Source organism: Netta rufina, assembly GCF_964035555.1.
Source record: "Netta rufina genome assembly, chromosome: 3".
Taxonomy (NCBI): domain Eukaryota; kingdom Metazoa; phylum Chordata; class Aves; order Anseriformes; family Anatidae; genus Netta; species Netta rufina.
Window position 1 is genome coordinate 23,657,497 of NC_140125.1, and position 23,556 is coordinate 23,681,052.

Sequence of the window (23,556 nt, forward strand, 5' to 3'; positions counted from 1 at the left end):
AAGAATCAGTTACTTTCAAAAAAAAGGTTTAATTGAAGGAAAATTATGTTTAAATAAATCTTATCAGAATGTGTAGTGCAGATAAAGGAAAATATCCTACATTGTCGCAACACCTCTTTCCATTTATCTGCAGAAAACATGCAACAGGACATCCATTATCTCTCTGTTTCTCTGTTTTTGTTAGAAGTTGACCAAAAGAACCACACAATTTTTTCAAACCTGAAGCAGCAATGCAGGTGGTTGGACAGATGGGGGGGAGGAGGCTTTGAAGTGTGACAAAAAGAAAGGATGTAAACGAGATTTTCTCCATCTTCTGATGAAGTATTTCTGACATAGAACAATGGAAACAATTATTATTTGATCCTTCATGATTGTCACATGACATTGGTGCTAGAAAACAAATCCCGACTTTTCTAAAATTATAACATGACCAATAAAAAAAAAGAAGAAAAAAAAAGTATGTTTATTATTTTTGCCAAAAACTGAAGGGCCCTAAAGAAAAGATAACAGAGAAAGGAATAGAGAAACCCTGGAATGGGTTTTTGTGATTTAAAAAAATATATATAGAAACTATACAACTGTTGCTTCTGATAACAGTGGGCTGACAGCATCTTAAAGCCAGCTGGACTGTCACCCCTTCCTCTAGGCAGATAGCTTCCAGGTTCTTAAATTTGTTGAAATTTACCGGCCCTATCCTCCTCTGTGAAACAGCTCCCCGCATCATGTACAGTGTCCATCAGCAAAGGACTGACAGCTGCTGGAGGTGTATCACCACCTTCCAGCCACCCTGGGGGAGCAGCTGTGACAAAGAGGGAAATAAAAAAAGGGGGGTGAAGGGGCATAACTGCTGTTTTGCCGTTCACTCCTAGGCAGTGAGGAAAGGGCTCACTCAGTGTGGATCCAGCAGAAGGCATCTGCCATGGGCTACACACATTAAGGAAGGGTCTCCGTAGCCCAGCTGAAGGAAGAAATGAAGAAGAATGACTGACATCTGCCTCTTTTTTTTTGTTTTGTTTTTGTTTTTTGGTTTTTGTGCTGTTCCAAGGGGACTGAAATAAATGGAAGTTGGTGGAAGTTGGGTGGTTGTTCCTGCTTGACAGCCCCCACTCCCAAAGTATGGCTCTATGTGAGGCTGTTGTTGTGGAGTGCCTTTCGCATGCCCCAACTGCAGGAACCTCCACCAGCTCCTGGCAGCTTCAGTAATGGGAAGGCCACTTCACAGTCAAAATCTTTATGAGCTGATAATTAGCCCATTTCTTTCTGTGTCCACTGACAACTACAGGGTGTTTTCCACTGGCTTCTCCAAAGCCCAGGCTTTTTTGAAGCAGAGTAGAACTACTTTGGTGTGGGGCACTTCAACAGGAACACTAAATATTTTGATGGATGAGGATAGCCAACCAACAGCCAAGAGAAGGGAAACTTTGACCAAAGACAGGAAAATCATAACTTAATAGGAAGTGTAATAATAAGTTACTAATGCCCACTGACTCCCCTTTTTCAAGGTCTTACCTGCAATATAGATAGTGCAGCACTGAGGTCCATATATTGACTTCAGAAAATGTTAGTGATTCTCAGCAGAGCCTCCCATTCTGTAGCCAGAGGATCCAAAACATCAAGATAGTTTGGGCTCCTTACCTCCCCAGATAACCCCTTACTCCATTTTTTGAGCCAGAATACCATGTTTAGCTCAAACATAAGTCAACTATTCTGACAGAGAAGTCAGCAGAGGTTTCTAGTCATTAATCCCAGCTGAATTGCTCCATATATTCTTACAACACTTGCAGGACTATGAGAGTTGTGACATCAAAATAAAAGAATTAGCCAGCTGGCCCCAGCCAAGGCCAAGGCTAGTCTGGCTCCTTTGTCTCTCTGTGTCTAGAACCAGCTGCCTCTGAGTAAAACTGGTTTCTACCACAGGCATTGCATCTACCATGGTTAAATTGTCCCCACAATTCGATAGGTGACAGTGTAGGTTCAAGGGGATTTCCACTTCCTCAGGTTGTCCTATTCCCAATACTCTATTTCACAAACAGCTCAAGACATCAAGGGAACTTTCAAAGCAACTTTCTCTATTTCACAATGCCTTGGTAAATCAAACATATGTAGACAGAAAATCTAATAAAAAAAAAAAAAACACACAACCACAACTATGAGTAGTTTTAATCAGAAGAGTATATTGAAATGTAGATAGTAAAACTGCCATAACTAACTGCAGATGCTAAAGAAACTATAAAGCCGCAGTCAGCATGGTTTGCCACATTACTGTATTAGAGCTGAGACTAACTCTAGTTTTACTATTTGACTTAATAAACTGACATTTTTTATTATTATATAATGCACCAAGCTCCTGTAGTTTTACTGTTGTAAACTAATTCAACCGTAGTTTAAAGAGAGATGTTTTTGTTTGCTTTTTTAATACACACAGTGAAGCTGGGAGAAGTATTTTAGTAATATATTTTCTGTGCCTTTCCCTTAACCTTCACATCATATACCTGTGCTTGAATACATGATTTCTGCCTGCAACCAATTTTCATTTTGCTTGTGCTTTCCTTAGAATAGGAAATCTTCTTCAGTGATTTTTGCAGCACAAGGATTTGATATTTGAGACAGAAACAAGTGACGATAGGATCCCAATTTCAGCCAGATATAGAGCTATCTGAATCTGCCCTCATAGAGAAACACATATGAAATACAAGCTATTTTGCACACATTTCTTTCTGAAGTTTCCACGAGTGATAGTGATCATTGGGTCCATGAGGTAATCACCACAGTAAAGGACAGAAAGATCGGCTTCAAGGAAAAGGATGCCTCATTTCTTCTTACACTGTCATATTGGTACACGCAGCTTAGCTCTTGCTCTCTGTGTTCACTTCCTCTCCTTTTATATCCCCACCCAAACAGTGGCAGTGTCATATTCTCTGGGAATTGTGAACTGGTGCCAGGCTGACAGCCATAGAAACCACAGAAGCAGAAACATTTGTAGATCTTACTATCCTTCTCCCACAGGCAAAGATGACACAGCTCTAGAGTGGATGGGGAGGAAGCGATTTTAAGAAAAAGAAAAAAAGAAAAAAGAAAAAAGAAAAAAGAAAAAAGGAAAAAGAAGGACCAAATTTCACATTAACCATCAAACTAATGTCAACTGACAGTGATTTTCTCTGTGTGTCACTGTTAATTGTGTTCTTAGTATTTTACATATAAATGTACATCTCAGTAGTCAGCCTCTGCAGCCAAGGAATATTATGGCAAAACTCAGGCCTGTGATACTCATTCAGGCTGGTGTATTAACATAAGTATTTAAATTACTGTATGCACACATGCGCACACACCTGTAGTAAAGCTGTAGGCTTTAGGATTGTGCAAAGGCATTGGTTCTCCCTGTTCTCTGACAGTGATCCAGGGCTGCCGCGTGTGGTCCAGGAGCGCCACGGGCACAACATTCCCTTCAGTATGGGGGATGGTGTTTTTGGGTTTCCTGCTCACACAAAACACCACTTGTCGAGGAAATCCTGGCACAAATGGCCAGAAATCCAAGCATGCCCTTAATTCAGACCTCATGCACTGCTCCAAGAGCATTCAGAGACAAACAGAGTTGACTTGGCAGTTTCCTTAACTGCCAGATTTTCTCACCAGACAAAAAGGTATAGGCCTGAACTTCTTCCTTTTCTTTTTTTAGAATTAACAAAAAGAGCTGCACTTTTTTTTACTTTTTTTTTTTTTTTTTAATTGCAGTTGGTAAGTGTTATTTATTGCCAGTGCAAGAATTCTCACAGGAGACCAAGTTAACTTTGGTTCGAACCAAGACAATTGACCTGAATGGTCAGTGCCATTGTGGGAAAGCCCTGGTCCAAACCTGATCTCTGCCACTGAATCCAGGTATAAGCATAAACCAAGTAGGTTCTAAGAAGCCAAAATACTTATAAGGTTTGGATACAAGCAAAATTAAATTCAAATGTCAAGCTCCTGCAGTGAATCAAGCTGAAGCACCGCAGCAAACAGCCCTCTCCTACCATTCAGCTTAAATGCCTGGGGAAAATTAATCTTTGGATGAAAATCTAGGGACTTAACTCTGCATCTTATGTTAACTGTGAGACCTGGACTTCAAGTCTTCTTTATGGCGAGTGAATGAATCCCATGGCTTTCGATATCATATCATAGAATCATAGAATCATAGAATATCCTGAGTTGGAAGGGACCCTTAAGGATCATCAAGTCCAACTCTTGACACCGCACAGGTCTACCCAAAAGTTCAGACCATGTGCCTAAGTGCACAGTCCAATCTCTTCTTAAATTCAGACAGGCTCGGTGCAGTGACCACTTCCCTGGGGAGCCTGTTCCAGTGTGCAACCACCCTCTCTGTGAAGAACCCCCTCCTGACGTCCAGCCTAAATTTCCCCTGCCTCAGCTTAACCCCGTTCCCGCGGGTCCTGTCACTAGTGTTAATGGAGAAAAGGTCTCCTGCCTCTCGACACCCCCTTACGAGGAAGTTGTAGACTGTGATGAGGTCTCCCCTCAGCCTCCTCTTCTCCAGGCTGAACAGGCCCAGTGACCTCAGCCGTTCCTCGTATGTCTTCCCCTCAAGGCCTTTCACCATCTTCGTAGCCCTCCTCTGGACACTTTCCAACAGTTTCATGTCCTTTTTATACTGTGGTGCCCAGAACTGCACACAGTACTCGAGGTGAGGCCGCACCAGCGCAGAGTAGAGCGGGAGTCTACTCTGCGCTCTCTATATCACCAAGTCCAGTTGACTACTGAGCAATGCAGCAGCAGCAGAAAAATAGGCATAGCAGAACCACTAAATATTTAGCCACATTCAGGCCATCTTCGTAATTTTTGCTTCCTTCCTCAGTTATCTTCCCCTGACAGCCCGGGAAAAACAGGCAGCTATTTTAGGTGCCTCACTGTTATCGCTGAGATGCAATCACTCTGCTAAACAAACCTATTTCCAATGCGCTGCCACATAAACCCTAGGCTGACCTTTGACTCTGTCATCTGAAATATGACCATAAAAATAATGTCTGTAAACTGCTTTTGGCAATTATGCCGCTGCTGGAATGAAAGGACGTTGTCATTAGCATGCAGCTTATGAACCCCAGCTTGCTGGGGCTGGCACACAGCCAGCCTGGGAAACCGAGCCTGCCTTAAAGCTGACACAGGTTCAATGGGATAATTAGGCAGCTTTTTTGTTCCAGTTTGTTGATATAAATGTGGTAGAGATTAGCCTTTCCCCCTCAGCTCTGGGTAATGGTCAGGGCTAACAGGTGTCAGGCTAATGGTGGGGTGGGAAATTAATACTTGGTTTCCTGGTACCGTCCTTTGTTGGTTTTCCTGCAGAGGAATGCCTCCAAGTCTTCTAGCACTTTGCAAGTACCTTCTCTCCTTCCCTCTCTCCCCCGCTCCCTTCCTCTTTCACTCTTCTTGCTTAGTTTTGCCCAAAACATTTTATCAAGAAGAATGTCCTGTTGAGTCATGTAGAAAAGAGCTAGGAAGGGCTGGCTGGAAAATAAATTACAATCAATCAGATCAGTTAATCAACCCTCCATTTATCAGGCTAAGGAATAAAACTTAAATTTCAAAATAGCAATTAGACGGATCTTTTTCTGAAGTTAGTGGGAAATCTCTGGGGAAACGAGCCAAAGCAGAATAAAGGACACCCGGAACGTGATGCAGCTCGGAGCAGACTGCCGTCACCACTTATACAAGTGCCTAGGGCACTTAAACATCTGGTTATCTTAAGCAACTTGGGACAGGGTTCTTGGCGCTCAGCAGGAATTGAAAATGCCAGATCAGCTAACAGCTCTCTATCAGTCCTCAAAGCAGAGGCTATCTGTGCTTAATGTCAAAGCAAGTGAGACAGCAAGAGAAATCTTAAGCCTGCCTTTATGCATACTGTAGCTCTCTGATAGCTTGTGCAGAAAGCAAGCATTCATGCTTGTTTTACTCATATGTGCTGCTTTTTGTCTCAAGGATTGCCAAAGCACTGTAAAGGCACTTTTCCCAAATCACTTCACCAGCAAAATGTGGCTGCTTCTGGGGAGAAACCTTCTTGATAGCGCACCAAAAACACGTGGCAGCTTAGCTGGGAGGGGAAAACCTTCACCTTCTCATCACACTGTCTTTCTCCTCCTCTGACCTTGTGCCTGTCACAGTGATGTCTCCAAAAGCTGCCAACCCACTAGTCAACTCCTGGGATATGGAGGTCCTATAGCCCATTATTACTGCTCCCCACAGAGAAGCTGAAGACATGGCTACTCTACTGAAACAAAAATGGTGTCCACCCTCCACAACTTCTGGCTGAAGCTGTTTCAGCCAGACAGAGGGGCCACAACCTCCCCAGGCTGATGCCCACACCCAAACAGATCTCCGAAGGACTGAAAGAGCTGCCCAGAGCCTCAGCTGCAGGCAACTCCAGAATCTGGAAGCCCCCCTAGAGCCTGGAGGCAGGTAGGCCCAAAGCAGGAAGGCAGGAACACAGTGCGGCTGAGCAAGGACCTGCTGGTCATAATGAAGTGTAAGAAGGAAATGCACAGGCAGTGGAAGCAGGGACAGGTGGCCTGGGAAGAGTACAGGGATGCTGTCTGGATGTGCAGGGATGGGATCAGGAAAGCCAAAGCACAGATGGAAATGAACTCGGCAAGGGATGCAAAGAATAATGAGAAGGGATTCTATAGTTACATAGGAAAGAAATCAGTATAGGGGACACAGGAAAGAAAAACTGAGAGAACTTACTGTCTTACCCTCATGCACCTCTGTGAATAAAACAAAGCTAAAACTAGAGTCTTTCTTTCAGCAGATGAAAGCTGGAGATCCAGTGGATGGAATTTGGGAGTCAGCAAACGTTTCAACTGGAGATAAGCTGTAAGCTTTTAACAGCGTGAATAAGTCCCTTAAAACAGGTTACTATGGGGCTGTAGTGAATTCTTCGTTTGCTGGGGTCTCTAACTGAAGAGCAAATGTATTTCCAAAGAGACATGCCCTAGTTTGAAAACAGTTTGTTGGGCTGAAGGCCAGAATCACTAGATAAAATCTATGGCTCTTGTAATAAAATAGGTCAGACTAGGTAATCACAAGGGTTTATTGCAGTCTTAAAATCCATTAATCTATCTATTCTATAAAAACAACAATGAAAAGATATTGTGTCTATGAAATCCTGCTTCATGCAATTGTTGAGAGGTATATCTGAGTTTGCATGCCACAGCAATACCGGAGTTACCTCAGCTTTGTGTGGGTGTTGCTCACCCATCTGAATATGAGTAATATTTTTAAAGAAAAAAGCAATAATTAGCTTCCCTATGGTAGATTGCCAAAGACCACAAAACAGAGGCAGCAGTCATTTCACAGAGATTGACACGCCCTTTCCTCAGCTTGTCTTACTGTCAATAGCCTTATAATTAATTTGATGTAAATGTAAAGGGAGAATGGTGCTAGTCTGCATCCCAGCAAACACTGACACCAAGAGAAGATGAGACACCCTGCCTACAAGGTAAAAACACAAAAACACAAACACAGACAGCACAACAAGAAATTTTCATTCCATCAGGAATTTCTATCACACTCAAATCCCAGCAAAGAACAGCTTCTATTTTTTTCAGCCTGTGGGGCTGGTTAAAGTTTTCAAGGCACAAACCTGTATTAGTGACCAAGAGGAACAACATGCCAACACTTCTGTAGGATAAACATGTCCTTCATATAATTGCCTGTGTTCAGTGTGGTGTTGCAGGGTCCAGAGCAGCTGCTTTGATGGTTGGTCCAGACTGTTTCTAGTGTTGTTTTGGAGAGGAAGGGGCAGAGCATTGGCAGCATCAAGGCAGACAGACAGATGAATGCAGCTGGCAGCCTGGCAGTAATGTACAGATACTGTTCAATATCATGCTGCAATGCTGAGGATGCTGACAACACAGCAGCACTGCAGGTGTGGGCTGAGAGCTTGTACTATGAAATTAACCCACATGTAATCATGAGTCACCAAGTCTTCCCATAAGAGAAATATCTCTCACCTCACGTCATGGTGTATTCTTCATGTGTCACATATGAATCCTTTGCTAAAGACAGCGTTCTGATCCAAGGAAGTCTGACCTTTAATTATTGCCTTCTATAAGGCCCTTGGGTACTTGTACTTAGAGTATAGCTTTAAAAGTCTGAGCCAACAGAGAGAGAGGAATATGCAGAGCAGTCACTGGCAGACACAGGAGGTATAGGGTCTTTGTAAAATGAAGAGGGGAGATGAGGGAGAATAGCCAGAAGCCCAAAATGATGATTTAAACTTTCATTGCCACTGACTGAAGCTGAAAACAAATGTTAGGTCTGCCTTGAATAGTAGATTCCAAACAATAAAATCTTTCAGACCTAAAATTCAAAACACCGTTGAAATGTGGAAGCTGGAGATGGGAGAGGTCAAAGAGGATCCAGGTCTGGTCTTGCACTGGAAAGGTTTGTTGTTACAGAAGGAAAAAAAAAAAAAAAAAAAAAAAAAAAAAAAAAGTGAATGTTTGCTGTTTTGCCCAAAACAGCGTCTTTAACAGATCTCTAAGAAGCAGGGTATGGGGAAGTGTGGGGTAGGATTTCACAGCTTTTGACAGCTGTCTTTTGCTTTCTTTCTCCATGCACAGTGACAGCAGATTTCTCTCTCTGAAAGTATCGGCTAATTCCAGTGGGAACAGGGATGCCTTGGGAGAAAACATTTCTGCCAAACTGCCATTTGCACCAATTCTGTGCTGATGTACATCCATTTGGCTTCGCAGTCATCAGACCTCATTCGCACTGATCTTAGCAGAAAAAATAGCCTTGCAAAATCTTTTGTGTCTTCTTTGACGTGATCTACACAGACTACGAATATGTTCCAGTATGCAAGAAGATACATTCACCTGAGTGAAGATCTAAGGCATCTCCCCAACAGGCCATTATGTCCCATAAAATCTCAGCTGCCACTCAAGCCACTGATTTATTTTTTTCTTGCACTGCACCAGAAACGTGTTTTTCCTTGTTTCAACAGAAATCATCTTATAGATGAGTAAATAGTCCATTCTAGAGGAAGGCTTTAAAATATTTCCAGATGAGCTCCCATCTGGGCAGCAGTTGAGAATAATCCATTGCAGGATTCTGAATACAGAATCCACAGTATCAGTAAATTAACCACCCCACAAAGGATCCAATGTTATTGCAAGGCCTTTCAATATGTATGTCAATTAGGAAAACACAAAAGCTCAAGAAAAGAAGAAATAATTGCTGCTGAGATTGAGGTGGGGATAAAGATGACTAATGCACTTGTTATTGAACATTCTTCAATTAATTCCTTGGAGTAGGGGTGGGTAATAGATCTAGTTATCTAATCTTACACATATGTCCCTAACCTGCACTTACTTTCAGAAGGTATGCTAGGCACTTTCTGTTCATGGAGAAAGCCAAAATGTGTATGGTTTTCTGCAAGAAAGATATTTAAGGGATTTCTGTTGGAGGATAGCAGAAATTCTGGAAGTTGAGAGAGAAACTCAAATATAATTGTATTGCACAAATGCATCCATAAATTTGAAATGGGGTGAATTTGGAATATCATCTCATCTTATTGTCACATCAGGACAGGCAGAATTGCTTTTCTCCTTGAAGGAAACCTGAGAGAGAAGATTTGCAGCTATACCAAGAATAAGGACTTAAAATATTTTCCAAAGAGAATTCTAACAACAGTTTACAGCAAGATTACAAAAGGAAAAAAAATAAAATAAATAAATAATAATAAAAAAGGTGTATCATAATTCTTTGAAAGGAAAGTACTGTTCATGTGGAATATTCTCTAAAGAGATCTTGGAAATCTTTACAGTTCATTCAATAATATATTGCCTAATAAGAGTTTCCTCTTCCCTCTTGCTCCCTTCAGTTGCAGTGATTCATGATGAATTCATACAACACGATGAAGTCATCTAACAATCTCTGACTAACAATTAACAATAAAAGAGAAGTTAGTACTGTTTATTGTTCTGGCTCAAATACAAGAAGGAGCTAATAAGATAAACCATAAATACCCCCAGTATTTCTTAAGTGCTGTTCTCTGCAGCAAAGGATATATACAGGTGAAATATGAAGTTGTTGCAGAAACCACGAGGGAGAAAGGCTGTAAATAATAAAACCTAGTAGATAAAATCTTTTCATTATGGAGAACTTACCATTTATTTCAGCTGCATGTAGTAACATTTAAAAGGTAACAGAGCTAGATGTAGGCATTTAATCTTTATTTTATGTAAGATTTTAGTTAAACAAGACCAGGAAACTCACTGAATGGTGTTACTGATATATGACAGATTTGAACAGTCTGAGGAAACTGAATACAAATGTCACTTAATTGGTGATAAATTATTGCCAATGCTTCCAGTATGGATAATGCATGCCTGTTTGAAATTGGATGGGTACTAAACCATACCTGCATACTACCAAGAAGCCTGAGGAGTTATTAGCTCTGATTTTGTTTATTCTTGATGTGTGATTTTTTTCCCATAAGGAGGACTGTGGTTAGCTGGAAAATAGCTACTCCATACATTTATGCTTGTGGAAGTCCATCTGTAACATGCTTGGCTCATCAATTCTTATTTAGATTCCCTTCCCAAATAAATGAGGGATTGCCTTGATGTTGGCAGGTGCTGAATGTTACAAAGCCTCAAGTACTAGCAGGTCCCACAGTGCCAAACTTCAGCCTTTCAGCTGTGAGACTTAGGCTCACTATGCTCACTTTTAGAGACCCAGGGAAACCTCCACCATGTTTTCTTCACTCTCTCCTTCTCCTGTGGTATATTCATTCAAGCACATGAATATCAAGAATATTTATTTATGTGACTAAAGGGAATGGATAACAGTCCCAGACTGGCAAGGATAGTAAGGTTTATAAAATAATGCATACACACTGGAAAAACATAAAATTCAAATACACACACAACAAAAAGAAGAAAAAAAAAGGAAAAAAAAAAAAAGAATAATGGAGAAAAATGCTATTTCAATTTTTTTAATAGTACAGCATGAAATACAGAGGAACTCCTCCCTCACTTTTCTTCATTAACATCAGTTAAAACCTGTGCTTCTCAGTCTTTAATGCAGAAATGAGATACTCATTAAATGTTCGTTCTTTAAAAACTCTCACTCTGTAAAGGGAATACAATCTGTTTCTCTTTAGATTCCCATGTTAAAGGGCCTTATGGTGGGTTTCTCATAAGCAACCTCTAACCATTCTGGCTTGCTGTAAGTATAATGTGGAAAGAAAGGGCATTTATTTGAAAAACAAATCTTGAAAGTTTAGCCATTAGCCTCAGCGCCTATAAAATCTTCTGGTTCAGTCTGGAGTCTCTCAGGGGTAAATGCACAGGTGCAAAGTGCTGAACAGCTGCAGCAAGTGATGAATTTAGGGAATGGCATGAAGTTAAAAACCAAGATGACCAAATGAGATACATTTTACAATCAAAGCCCAAGCTTATGTTAAAAATTAGAATGCCTTTATAGATGCTTTTGTTTTTCCCCTGAGCCTTCTAAAATCAGTATGGCAGTGAAGGCAGAGCTAACGATAAAAGTATTGAGTACTTCTTGCAAGTTCTGGCTCAGTGGAAAGCTGGAGCATAAAATGTTTGTGGATTATCATTATCTCTGATGTGTGTGGTAGTATGAAAGGCACAAGATCAATGCTCTTACCCTACTCATTTACATAAAGGCCTCTCCATTTTACTCAGATAGCCATGAGAATCTACACAATAAGTGTAAACATAATTTGCACGTGTTTAGAAGTGCTTTTGCCTTGCCAGAGTGGTATAAAGAAGCATTACTGTGACTCACATTTTTATCCTGTGAGTAAGAAATCACTGTATTCAGTTAAGTGAGTAGATACTGGGGCAGTGTTAGCCACAAGGTGATTTAGAAATAGTCCTGCTTACTTGACTCAAAAATCTGTGGCTGCAAACATCACATTAGCACAATCTAGAGTCCAGCCAACAAATCAGTCCTTCCATCCCCGCATGCAGGAGACCTCCAGGTGGAGTTCAGCAGGAGCCCACATGGGTACTCAGAGCTCCTCTACCCACCTGCTCAGATCTGCATGAGAGAGATTTTCTCTGCTTAACTAACACTGCTGGAAATGGGGAAAGGCTCCCCTGGCACCCTCAGTTACACAGGATTTTGAGCTGGAGCCCTGTTGCAAGCCCAAGGTTTAGTACAGGACAACATGGTACATATGGGAGGGGGGAAGCTCTGCCAAGGCACCAGGTGGCAAGGAACAGGGTCCTGTTCCTGAGACACTGAGAGAGAGGAAAATAGTTCAAGAGCAAGCCATGGCATTTTGTTGTAAAATTAAGCTGAGAAGTAGCCTTTCTGAGACATCTTGGGGTTCTGGTGAATGCAAAGCTTGACGTGAACCAGCAGCGCATGTTTGCAGCCCATAAGGCCAACTGCATCCTAGTTGTGGCTGTCTCATCCCTGAAGGTATTCAAGGCCAGGTTGGATGGGGCCTTGGCCAATTTAATCTAGTGGGTGGCATCCCTGTCATGGCAGGAGGGTTGGAACTATATGAACTTCAAGGTCGTTTTCAACCCAAGCCATTCTATGATTCTATGATCTCTCAAGTAGACAGGAACAACTTGTATCTGGCTATTTATTTTGTTGAATAACACCCCTCACATCGTACTCACCATAGCACAAAAGTGAAACTTGATACCTTTTTCCCTATTAAAACATTTGCCTCTGTTACCTATGTCAGGCTTCACCCTGAAGTTTCCTCTTAGCTGTGTGTGGCCCCTGGCAATACCACAGCCCCATGCAGTTGACAGAATAGTTCCTACAGCCTTCCAGAGAATCAGGAACCAGGCCAGTTTTGAAGTAAAAAACATGTATTAAAAACATTAGTCTTCGTTTAAAAACGATCAATCTAAATGCACATATTGGACCAACAATTATCAATATGCTTTGCTTTTGTTTTTCTTACAGGAGAAATTAAACAGCTCATTTAATGAATCAGTGATTTTCTCTTCCATCATTAAGTCATTTCTAGAAAGAGAAGAAATACTCTAAGTCCAACGATATATTTATCATGTTTAGTGCAAAATAAATCCCATACCAGTTCTTCTATCCTAGGCTTCCCAACGTCTTGTACACGCTTTATAAACACTATTAATCATGCAGAACCTGTCAGCAGCGTTAGCAGAGCACATAATGTATTTGGAACATTTGTAGCATAACAGCTTTGAATGTAAAGGTCACCATCTCCACATTAACTCCATCAAAATAATTGGGTAATTTTCCTTTAAAAACACACAAAACAGTTTCTCTCGGAGGTCCCATGTGGCAGCTGAACCTGACATCTGTGAAAGAGAGCATGGAGCTGCATGTATAGTATCACAAAGCTGCATGGAAGATCAAAAGAACATATTTGCTTATGTTAGCTCGCAAACAGGGGAATGTCAAAACCAGGAACTACACCAATGCATCGAAGTCAAGCCCAAGCAAGCCAAGCATTTTTTGAAGGAGAGATACAGCCCTTGTCCATCAGCGGGTGGGATCCAGCTGGTCTGCAGAGCGCCTACAGAGTGCCGTGGCTGAGTAAAGCCCCCTTCCTTCCTTCCCTTCCTGCTGCTGGCCGCAACCATGCCTCTCCTCTGCTGGGCATGGGCTCGGAGGCCAACTTCCTCTGAAGGCATGCCAGCACTACTTATCAACTAGCTGGGAAGCTGTCAGCATTTTTTCTTCACTTCTCTCACAGACCCTGTGATTCTGCCTTGTCCTATGGCCCAGGTGCTGCACCTCCTTCTGTTTCTTTCTACAAAATCTTGCCTCTGACTAACTGAACTCCTGAAAACTGAATAAGTATATTAATAAGGGGCAGTTGACAATGAGAAGAGATCTGCTTTCACCTGCCCACCCTTGCTAGCACAAATTACATAGAGCACACCTACAATCTGATCAGCCTTGAGCATCTGCGCAGGAGAACATTGCTCTGAAGATGAGGGCAGGGGACCACTCTTTCTGGTCATGGTGAACCTTTAATTCATGTTTTCATCATGCTTTTGCATACATTTGAACATGTGGGAACAAGGTCTGTGTCTTGTCCCCAGGTATTCTATACATGTGAAAAGGTCTTGAATCTTAAAGAAACAAAACTGGATCATTAATATGCTGGGGATCCCCACAGTTTAAGCAGTGGTACTAGTTCATAAACACAGCTGCAACCAAACCTGGGTCTGGCTGCACACATTCTGTATTGATAGGCCTAAATGAGATAGCTCTCAAGAGCTATCTTTGGGCTTCGAGTTCCACACCAATTCATCTCTAACACGACAATGTTGGTAGGATCTGAAGTTAAGAGAGAGATTTAAATTTTAAATAAGTCTTTGGGAATGACATGTTTTTGCAGTGGTGCAGGGTTCATGGCCTCTTGAGTGTCTTTGAGCCTTAGCTCTAAGTCAGAGGACTCCCAAAACCAGCCCTGTCACACTACCCAACATTGGGAAAGGATCTGATTGAGGGCAAAAAGGAGTTTAAATCCCTCTGAGGATGGTGGTGTGGTGATGCAGGATGCATCTGAGGAGCTACTCTTCTTCCTACAAATTTTAACCAGGCTATGTCTGTGTTAATTGTCATCAGCAAAACACCTTACAGAGTGCTTATAAAAGCACTTGGCCTGCTGAAGGTGACAGAAAGCATCCTAAAGGCACAGGAGGGCTTGGAAAGCAATGCAATTATTTTCTGTTGGGCTATACAGACCATAGGCCTAACTGTGTAATTCTGCCAAGGCTCCACGTTGCCCCAGTGAAGTTCCCCTTCAGGCCTCTCTTTTTAGTGCTTGTGCTTCAGATAGCACTGAAGCAGCAGCCAGAAGCCTACCAAAAGTGAAAGCCTTCCTCTTTGCTGTGAAAGGAAACAAAATGACCTGTATTTCACTGCACAGATTCTCCTCACAGTGCTTACACTGAGTTTTAGCAGCTATTGTCCCACTGAGGCAGCCAAGTGGCTCTGGAGGAGATGGTGAGACCATGGTGCTCTGTGGCAGCACCTGTCTCTGCTCCTTACAGCCCCTGGGTGCTGAGAGAAACTGGAGAGGCTTTTGGAGATCAACACTATCCTACGAGTAGCTGCTGTGATAGTCTGTGACTGACAACACCGCACGGATGGGCTCTGCCAGATCTGTTAGTGATTACAGGTGCCCTTGGCAAGAGGAAGCAAGCAAGGATAAATTTGTATGGCCAACTTCTAAGGAGTTACTGAGGCACACACATTACAACCCACTCCGTACCTTCCCTCTCCCTCCCCCCCATTACACAGCCATTTTTATGAAGTGAGAAGTGGTTTGAGTCAAAATAAGATGAAACAAACTTGTGACATTTTAGTGACTGGAATCCATTCCTTTTTCTGCAAACCCAGTGGAAACTTTCCACAGCTTCATTATTAATGCATTTGCGAAAAAAAGCTGTTTGACAACTTACTGCCTGACCATTTCCTACTGTGATACACTGACACAGCTCTAACCAATAGTTTCATAGGATGGAAACTGGAAGTCCTTTTAATACTCAAGATTTACCTCTTTTGGTTCAAGATTCTTAAAGATAAGTATAGGATGGAGTTGTTACATCATATATCCTCTATATCCTCCATTTCAGTTCTAAATCACTGCAGGAAACAAGTAGAAAACATCGTGGAGATACTGGACTTTATATGTAACACCAAGAAGCAGATATGTTTTCCTTCCCATGAAGATTTCACCTAAATCAATAAAATATTAGCATTAAAAAAAAAATAAATCCTCCCCCCCCCAAACATTCAAAAGTAACCATAACAAACTAGAAGCTAACTATTGCTTCTCTTTTATGCATAATCATATTTCAAAAAGGATTTGCAGATGGAAAGCCACAAAAGACCACCAGACAGAATGAATGATATCACAAAGAAAGAAACATTCATGCGCTTGTATACACCAACTAAGACCATCACTACAAACCCTCGGATTCCTCTAACCAAAACAAAATGGGAAACAACAGTAGGCTTCTCTGTACTGCACACTTCTGCTTGTCAGAAAATAACAACTGCTTTATGAAGTTATCCTTACAAGCTACATTATTGTGTGTAGTCAATAGTAAATGTAATAAATGGATTCCAGCCAGCATGTCTGTTTTGAACTTTCCCAGATTTGTTAACCCAGTGTCTGGTAGATGACTTGCCATTTGGGGCCTGCTGTAGTGAATACTTTCCATGTGCTGGGTGCTTCAAGCAGCGGTGTGAACTTTGGGCATCTCCTTCACAATCAAAAAGCCATTTTGCTCTTGTTTTAAAATAACTCCTTTCATGAGAACTTTAAAGAGAACAAAACCAGTGTGCAATATCCACCCCTTGGAGCCAAGTTTGCATATGTGTTACCATGGGTTGGAGACATGGAGAAATATATCTTCCACTATTTGTGTTCTCAACTGAGAGTTTTACTGCACTGGGAACATAAACCTGTCTGAGGGAACTGATGTTGGAGAGGAGATTCAAAACATCCAGCCCATCAGGACAACCAGAACTACTGATAGAATCTTCATGGAAGTATAAGTAATAAAATCCCTTAAATCTGTCCAAATGGTGGGCTGGAAAATTCATTAAGTCTTTTGTACCCAAGGAAATAACCAGAAATAGATTCTTTCATCAGCACTGATTTCTCATCCAAAGACAAGCTGGTGTTTCTGTATTTCCTAGTGTTCTCATTCCTAGATAAGGTCACCATGTCCTCCTCAGTGTTGCAAATCTTTCCCTTCCTAGTAATGGCCTAGGCCAAGCTGCTCTAGCGCTGGCCTTACATGGTGTGGTGGGAGAAAAACTACTTCAGTTCACAGCCATTTGATTCATTGCTGTGGCTTTTAATGAGTGCCAATAGCTCAGATTTTGCAAAGGAAATAGCTGCCTAATATAACTGGCCCTAGGCCACCAACTTGTTTTCAAATAGCACTGCCTAGCCCTGACCATTAGCCAAATCCAAATCCCAGACAGAGGGAGGGGTAAGACTCTGTATTTTACTGTTCATCCCTCATACTGTCCAAGGACTGCTTTTGAGCCATAAAACTATACCTACAAAGGGAACTGGGCAGGGAAACAAGCACACTGTCCAGGACACTGGAAAGGAGGGAATGAGAATGGCCAGTCCAGGAGATTTCTTTCAAAAGGCCAAATGGCAGCTGCAACTCAGGCTATCAAAGTCAGACTGAAACACTGCCATTTGACCTCCCTGCCAGGTGTTACTGAGTCCAAGTGAAAAGCCAAAATGCTGCACAAACTTCTGGCCCTACAGAAGGAAGAGACAACCTTTCTCCTCCAGCTTCCAACCTCAGGGCCAAGGCTCCAGCCTGAGCTCTTGCTTCTGGCTCTGCCATAAGGTCAGTGCGTTACCCCCAAATCCATGGTTTCCCATCACCTCTCCCAGCTCTCTCACGTGCACAGAAGGGACACACTTCCACCCCTGTGTGAGCTGCCTGGAGATGAAGAGCTCAGAAGTCTTACAGAGGTTGCAAGGTTGCTCTCATGCTCCTCTCACACAAAGCAGAAAGCAGGAGGATGCTGAAGCCAGGACTGCAGGACAGGCTAGCATTTCTGATAAATACAATAAAAGCCGCCCAGCAATCAGTAAACAGTGGTATAATTAGCAAATGTTTTTCTATTTACTTCCTTTAATATGCAATAGGGGGAAATGAAATAAAATGTCAAGGACTTCATCAAACAGATGGTTCTGCACTTATTATTTTTCTCTGCTGCATTGTTTGCGTCAACTACAGAAGAAAATCCTTTACGAAGTGTGACTCATGGATTCCTGGGAAGCTGCATTCTCAGCAGGGGGAGGACAGCAGGGGAGGAGAGGAAAGGGGAGGGAAGAGGACTCAGCTCATGAGCTTTTATTAGGAGCATTATTATGTCTCATTAATTAATCTGACCGCCGCTTTAGTGACGTCTCGGTCTCATTTCACAGGAAAAAATTACTCTGGATTGCCAAGTTAAATAGACAATTACAGGAAGACCAAATTATGCCTACATTGCATTCCCTCAGGGCACCGGGCCAAGTTTATGTCAAATCCATAATAACTAGACTACCCTCACTAAAAACAGCTCCTGTGGACATACGTCATGAACCATTTGTAATCTACACAGAGGATGTATTGATCTTCCTTGGGCTTCCTTTCTCATAAACTCATAATAGCAAAGACAGGATTTTCTAAGTATCTAACTCTCTGCTGCACATATGCAGAGCATAAGCTGTGTTAAGTCCAATAAAGCCTAATTAAAGCATAACCATTAGCTGTTTAATTTCCTTTTCCTATCCCAAGGGGCAACTGCCTAGAGAGCAGGAGGAGAAGCTTAGTATGTTTCAGAGGAGGAATTAAAGTAAAAAATATGATTTTTCCTTGAAGAAAGACACACAGGTAAAATCTAGGAGAAGTTTATTTTCACCTGGAGAAAAAAACAAACAACTTTCAAGGTCTGCTCTCAATACAAAACAGATGGAGATCCATATGAAAAGAAGGGTTGTGAACGTATCTGTCCAAGAGAAATGGAACCCCCTTAAAAAAGTAGTTGGCTAGTTGACACCAGAAAGATTTATGCCTTCAAATCCCACTACCATAATTCATTCTCCCACCTGCAACCCTGAGTTCATTATATTCTTTCTTTCTTTCTTCTCCTATGTGTAGGTCTGTCCTTTTCTCCTTGTCCCTGTCTGAGAACGCCGAGCTGGATGTTCCACATTGTCCCCAGTCCCAGTATGTTCCCCAAACAGTCTCCCCAGCCCTGGTACTTCAGAGCTACCTGTCAAACACAGATTTCCTTACTCAAGCCAATGAATGCTGGTAGCTCAAGAGAAACGGTTTCTCTTGACCTCCAGGGGTCTGGTGTGTCCACAGTGACAGAAACTTTTCTCCTTCCTCCCACACCTGATTTTTCTCAGCAATTCTCTCAGACCAATCATAATTTGCTTTTTTTTTTTTTTTTTTTGTAATTTCTCTACTTAGTTTTCAGGTATGAAGAAGCTGTATGGATGACACTGTGTCCTCCTCATCTGTTCTTAGGTCTGGGAATACACCTGGCATTTGGCTCTTGCCTGGCGGAGATCTGGGTCAGTCCTCTGGCATGCTTTTCATAGTCATACCTCAAAAGTGGAGGTGAGCTGAGCTCCACGTGGCTTCCCTGGCAGGCCTGGGGCCACCCAGCTTGGTCACCACCTGGACTCTGCAGACCATCACCACCAGCCCCAGCAGTCTTTCCAGCGAGCACATGGAAATAACGCTTTCCCCAAGCACAACATAGGCACAACTACTCCCTTTTTGCCCCCTGGCTCCCCACACCACATATACACACACATTTCTTGCTCCACGTTCATGTCATCTCTTCTCCCTGCCAAAGTTTTTTTTTCTTCTTCTTTTTTCCTTTTTTTAAATTTTTTTTCTTCTCCCCATACAACAGTGAGAACAACTTAACTGCATGGACAGTGTTCAGATCAAGCCCCTGAGGAGCAGCCAGCTGAGTTTGAATGTGTCTGTCAACCCGGTGTAAATTTTAGTATGGTGTTGCACATCCGTTTTGTTGTTCTTGGCAGCTGGGGCCAATGTCCTCACCACACAGTTCATGCTGGTCAGGACGAGCACAAGAGAAAATGCAACCAGTGTCACAGAGCTGCCTTCCAAACTAATATGGGGATCCTGGAAGAGGCTTTATTTTCTCTTTATTTTCTCTTTCTTTTGCCTTAATGCTGTACAAACAAGCAATGAGTGTTATTAAATGTTTGTTTCTTTTCCAGGCTGTAACGCTTTCTTTTTCTCTCTGCTGCCCCAGTTTAGGATTTTTCATGATCCAAGCCAGCCTATTCAAGTGACAAAGCAGATCACTTTGCAAAGTGGCCTTCAGCCAAAACTGTGACCTTTTTAACAGTGCGGTGAAATGGCAACATTTTGATTATCATGGGGCTTTTGTTTTGGAGTAAGGAAAGTTGTTTTTCCTTCTTTAACGACCAAGCAGTTCTTTTTACCCTAAGAGCTGTTGCATGAAGAAAAGTAGAAATTCAATAAAAATTGTCCAAAGCTGGTGATGAGATATTCCATGTTTTTCTCTGGCATTCACAAAATGTTTTGCCAAATTTTCTTAACTCCTGCTAATATTTCCTTTTAAAAACTACTGCTGGATCTTCAAGCAGTACTGGCAAGTGGTGCAAGAGTGCCTAAAATGCCTTATGCCTTATTATGAGATGCATGAAGCATTCTTTCCTCTTTAATTTTAAAAACTGAAAAATTCTTTTAAAAAGTGAAAATTCCATTAAAAAAGAAAAACTCCAAACACAGTCTTTGTGATGGAGGCTGATTGGCAAATGGCTGTGCACTGATAAAAGGTTTCCTGTTCTGAAATAGCAATAGGAAGAGGTGGAAGCATCAGCTTTTTGTTTGGTTCTCAGCGCCAGCTCTGAGTGCAGGCAACCAGAGCTGTGTTGCACTCTTCTTGATTTTGTTGGCTTTTGACAATTCCATCTTGATAGATTTTACTTAGACACCACTTATTCTGCAGTCACTTCCCTGCAAAATAACTGAAGGATCCTCAGCTTAAAGGAAATTTTTCAACACTGCAGAATTCTGAGCTGAGAAGGGAGACTGCCTATCGTACAGAGCCCTGCCCCCTGATTGCAAATATTAATTTATAATCATGCTTTGAAAACCTTACTGCACCTGATATTAAGATCCTCAGAACAGAGGGTCACATCATGTAAGGCTCATAAAAGCTAATTTTACAGCTGCAAAGTCAGATTTTTTTTTTCTTTTTTCCCCTTCCAAAAATAAATCCACATTCTCTACTTCAGCACTTCAGCAGCAGCTTTAGGACAGTTCATAAGTTCAGGCCCTAAAACGTCTTGAGGTATTCAGAATAACTAATGCACTGGGAAAGTTTTGCACACAGGAATACTTCTATTTATAAAACTTCCAGTGGTTTCTTTTAAGTTTTCTTCTCTCTCATGAGTTATTATGGAGTAGAAGAAAGTCAGGTGCTGCAGTACAAATATTAAAGAGAAAATAATAATAATCCCCAAACCTTTTAACTTCCCAGTGTGTAGTGGGTACTTATGTGTACGTATTTTATAATAGCTTTGTTGGGACTGAAAAACCCACATCAGTTATAATAGGAAGAGTTTCTTAAGGCTCAGGGCCTCCTTCTTTACCCTTCTAGCCTGGAGAGACTTGGAACAAGGAAGGAAGTTTTGAAGTTCTGGAAAGGTGTGTTAACCTTTCCTTAAGGCCTCTACATTTAACTCCTTGAGCAGGTAAAACTCGACCTGCACAACGTCATGTGTTATAGCAGAGCTCTTTTCCTGCAGGTCTGGATGACAGTTTCATCTTCTATTCTAGTCCAATCACCTTCAATTCCTTTATTATTTACAATCCAATGCCTGGTGGAGAAGGTGTTTATAAGGAGGGTAGCTGCCAAGCTTCACAAGTCAACGGCCTAATCTTCTGGTGCACGTTTTCTCCACAGAGCTTTCCCTCTCTTTATGATCCCCCTGCCAATCAGCAGTGCTGCAGCGAAGGTGTTTAGAGGCAGAGGTGCTGCAGCACTTCACCTCCTCTGGCACTATTACGCAGTTGTAAAAGTCATCATGTAACGTCTCACCTCACCGGAGCAGGAGATGTCATGTAGCATGATGAAGATGCTGCCTGGTGCGTAACCCTCCAGCAGCCCAGGAAGAACATCTGTCACCAATGTTTCTACTGCAGCTTTATCTGCACCTGGTTGTTCTTTCTGCGAGTTCTTGTGTGATTTTTCTTCCATATACTCAGACATACTGTGGTAGATTTGTTACTTTACACTGATTGCCATGGTCAAAGTGCTTGTCCAACAGTTGCAAGAAAAAGCAAAGAAATTAACACCAAACAGCAACACATCTTCCAGAAAAGAAAACATACTGCTTTTTTTGTGACACAACATATTCTACATACTGTATGTCTCAGCATATGTCTTCTAGGGTGCAGCAGAAAAACTCAAATTCTGGCCCATTAGAAAGAGCCACAGTAGCATATTGCAAGGTTATAGGGCAGAATGAAAACACATTTGTTCATGCATCACATGAAATTTAGTATCGGGGACAGGAGGGAATCATACTGCAAATAAGCTGAAAACAGTATATCTGCAAGAAGACATCAGAGACTGAGGGTGAGATATAAGACTGGGCTCATGAAACCTACTGCAGAGGACTAGTCTTTTTCTTTCATCTGTTGTTATTTCTCAGATTTCAGTGTAAAATAAGGTTTGAATGACCACCTCTCTCCTTGGGAAGGAGGAATTGCTAAGATGTTAAAGGAGGAAAAGGTACTGTTTACTCCGTGGTGGTTTAATCCACGCTGGTAGCTTACACACAGAGCAGTTAATGGTTTCTCATTCATGTCCTCTATCATGGACTGAGGGCACGTATTGTGCATGAGTCATAATTAGCTTGTTTGTATAATTCCAAAAGGAAAACAAACAGCCCCATATCTCCTGGTCGTACTAACAATAAGATGACACATACTTAATCAAAATAGAATATGCTGAATTAATTCAAATAGGCCAATTTTCAAGAGAGACAATTGGAAATTCCTCCCAGAGCAGTTAGTCACTCAGGAGGAGTTCAGCCAAACACAGGATGAAATTTGTCACATTCATTCCAGAATTAGTCATTTCTCAGAACTTATTACAATTTTCTTTAACGTGGTTCCAGACTTCTCCTTGAAGCAGATGATGAATGAAAGATTGATGCATCTAAATTTTACAAGGCTCAGGCTCAAGAAAAAATCTGTGGGGAAATTTCCTTGCTCACATTTCTGACACAAAGCCAGGAGATGCCATCCCCTGGCAAAGTCTTCATTAATGGAAAAGTTTAGGAAAATGAAAGACCCAGTTAACCAGTTGCTCAGAAACAAAATGATGAATAGTACCATTTGTCAAAGATCCTAATTTCTGCAGCTGGCCCTTTGTTAAAGAATTATAGATAGTGGTTGCTAGAGAAGGAAAATGAAGTAATTGCTGACCCGTCGGCCACTCTGCCAGTGCTCAGGACGTGACTGGATGTTCTGCACTGCTCTAGGTATTCCAGAAACCTTATACCTTACAGTGAAGGGGTATAGGGTATTTGGATAGACTGTGCTGGAAGCACTATCAGGTATAGAAATAGGATGAATGGACACAGATGTCTTGCCAAAAGATGACCCAGCTTAGCAGAAGCCTTCCTTATTTACCTATATCATCCAAGGAAAGAAGATATTCCACTTACAAGGCAGAAATAAAAGAAACACTGCATGCTGGATACCTATGATAGAACGTTATGACTATTTTTTGCACCAGAACAACTAAACTCTAACTCTTGGATACACATCAGATCATGAGGAAGAAGAAGCTAAGGCACAAGGACGCTACTACCTTCAGAGGCTTTACAGAAACCCTGTATTTAAATGTGTAAGTTTATCATCAAATACAGCAAATAGTAAACATCCCCTCTCTTTACATTCAAGTCTTTTCAGGCTTATACCTGTTGCATGCTTGCCCAGCAAGTAGTACTTTTGCTACGTGACA